The following is a 3,599-nucleotide window of genomic DNA, read 5'->3' on the forward strand; positions in this document are numbered from 1 at the left end:
AAATAAATTTATTGCGATATTAAATGTGCATTTTTATCTATAATCAAAATTTTATATTTTTACTTCAGTATATTTAGTTGAGTGTATACCTAAAAAACGTTTTCCTACATTTATCGATTTATCAGTTTTTGATTTTTTCGTTATTTATTGTTTGAGTTCTTTCCTCAGTTTTGCACAAACTACTTTTTATGAGTATCTATATATATCTATACATCTAATATATACTAACTATATATCTACTATTATATAGTTATAAGTTATTAAAAATTACATTGTACCTAATTTTAACACAAGACTACAATTCACAACTATTTATAATTGATAAAATAAATATTTGGTGTAATATGTAAGTATACCTATAGTTACTTAAGTTTATATTTACAGTCGTTTATTTCCTAATTAAATAATAAGCATTTGACTTACATACCAACCGTACAACCTCAAAAATTAAATATGTAAAGAAAATATATTAAAAATAAAATTTTTTTATTAAATTAAATTAAAGTTGTACCATGAAAACTGGACGATTTATAACGTGAAGCTCCGAGATATGTGTGTATTTTAGCCTTTAATTGATTTATATTGAGGTGATGAAATGTTTCACGTACACACTAACAATCAACCAACCAACCACTAACAATCAGTGATTGATTTAGGTGTGTCTATAGCCCAAAGTAAAACGGCATTCTCTGCTGTACTCTCACACTAATGAAATTTACGACAAATAGATTAAGATGTAGACATGTGTCATAGTGAACAAGTGATTGCATTCGTTTATTTTTTCATCAGTCGACACTCGACTGCTGGAAAACGATTATTTCCGAAATGGAATACGATACTTTACGGTGGAAATAAACAGAGAAGCAATACCGTTTTACGATAATATTATTACGAGTCATTCTCTGGTAGGTTTTAAAGCTAAATAAATAACTTCAATAATATTTTTATAGTGGACAGATATCGAGTGATCGATTAAAAAAGTGTACAATAAACTAAATAAAATTAGTAAAACTTTTACTTTGTAAAGTGTATAATATGAATACTGAGAAATAATAATAATTGTACAGTGGTATTATTATTAATGACTACGTTTAATAATTTTAAGTCTAATCGTTTTAAATACCGGTTGGTTATCAATTCGTAAAAAAACATTTATTTATCTCTCAGCGTGAATAAAGCATCATTATTAGTATTATTATACGATGTGATGTAACCAGTAAGTAAAACACTAAAACCATTGATTTTATAACATGCCCACATTATAATATGTTTATAATATAATATCAATAGTAAAACACATGATAATTTTTACGAGTTTTATCACTCCTTGAGCGATTTCTATTACACACTTATGTGGGTATTAATTATTATTTTTTCTAATTAGCCGTCGACATTCATATTATTATCATAGTGATAAATGGCAGATAATTATAATATAATATATTATATAATACGGTCGAGTCTCGATAAATCATATTTCAATGGAAATGAAAATAAATTTGACCTATGTTTTTTTTTTTTTAGTTAGGTATATATAGGAACCACAAACACAAGTTAAAAACATTTCAAAGGGAAAGAAGGTTATCTAGGTTCAAGTAGTCGTGAATCGACAGTAAAATGTTTAGATTCTGAGCGGAGCGTATAGTCAACTAGTAGTTTTATAATAATTTTTAATTTGTTTTTAAGAAGAGAGCGACGCATGGGTTTTACAACAATGAGGATTAAACAAAATATTTCTGTCACTAACTTTGAAGCTGGTGTCTAGTAGTTAGCGGGTTGTAACCAGTGTTCGGATTAGATAAGTATTTTTTTACCTAGGTAAAGATAAAGATAAAGATAAATACTTTTTTATCTAGATAAAAAAAAAGTTACAATTTTGGTATATTTTAGATGGGCACTAGGAACATAATAATAATAATTATATAAATAAAAATAATTACATTATTTATAAACAATAAGCTTTGTTTTAAAATCTGTATAAATATTTAAAAATTTAGTACAATTTCGCGATTTTTATCAATAAAAAATGTAACTAGATGAATTTATTTAGATTACTAAAAAAATTATCTAAGATGAACATATATATACCTTGTAACTATTTATCTAGATAAGATAAAAGATACGAGGAGACGAGAATTAAACTGTAGGTAACTTTTTAATACGTGTACAAAATAAACAAGTTTCAAAAACAGCAATTATTCATTAAGTAGGTTAATTATTGATTATACATTTTTTTAATTTTTAATTTAAACGACAGAATCGTAATTTACAACACTTTTAGTGATGAATAATACAGGACGGTGTGTACTGAAATACGAAACGTACTCACGAGTTTCAAGAACTATAACCAATACCATTTTGATAAAGTAGCGCTCACCAAAGTAACATGATGAGTGATCTGACGCGTGATATGACAGGTGATTTTATAGTAGCATGTTACTCCCGAAATTTGTTATCGAAATATAGTGAAAATCACGCAGGTCCGTACACCGATCAAACATATCAGAACCAGCGTCAGTTTTGAATCAGATCTGAAGTTTTGTCCGTGACTAAAGTGCTGCTTTCACTACTTTCGTCATTCGTTATTTACTCGTCATTGCGCGTTTGTACGTTATTTCAAAAAAATATATATTTTGTAGAATAGTACGAGGTGTTTTGACTAGGTAAGTACTAAGTAGGTAGTATAATATTAGGTAGTAGTTAATATCATTATATTATCAAATATTATTATACATATATTATATTATAATATTATCATATTATTTTATTTATTTATTTATGATAATTTACTTTATTTATTAATTTACTTATACATATATTATATATTATATTATATATTTACATTATTATATTACTTATAATATAGAAAATATAATTTGTAGAATATAAATCGTTAAAATATACACATTATTTTATAACATAAAATAACATAAGAACATATTTATCCATATTACGAATTTTCATGGGGCATAAAAAAGAATAAATTAGAATATAGAAAATAAATATGGCTCAAAAAAATGTTTTGTTAATAAATGGAAGTTTTGTAGGCAATACAATTTATCTATGCCACATTATATTTAGAACCTCTAGAACCGTATACATTGCTGTATAATATAATTGTAAAATACGTTTTAAAAATGTATAGAAGTATGAAAGACGATCCGGATACCAATGTACAATTTGTACAAACCGTGGAAATGTTTCCTTGTTTGTATGACTACACAACAAAGGAATATTCCATTAGAAATGCAAAATATAAGGCTTGGGGAGAAATTGGAAAAAAATTTGACGCCAACAGTAAGAAAAAAAAAATTATTTAATATTATTCATTATTAATTGTTATAAATTAATGAGATATTTTTAATAAGTATAGAACTATATTATGTATAATAATTAGTGATGGGCGCAACCGAGTGAAAACTATCGAAGTACTCGATAGTTTAAACTATCTAATTACTCGGTTGTTTTATAAAACTATCGAAAAACTATCGAACTATCGAAACTATCGAACTATCGAAAAACTATCGAACTATCGAAAAACTATCGGACTATCAAAAAACTATCGGACTATCGAAACCATCGAACTATTGAAAACTATC

Source organism: Acyrthosiphon pisum, chromosome X (genome assembly GCF_005508785.2).
Source record: "Acyrthosiphon pisum isolate AL4f chromosome X, pea_aphid_22Mar2018_4r6ur, whole genome shotgun sequence".
Lineage (NCBI taxonomy): Eukaryota > Metazoa > Arthropoda > Insecta > Hemiptera > Aphididae > Acyrthosiphon > Acyrthosiphon pisum.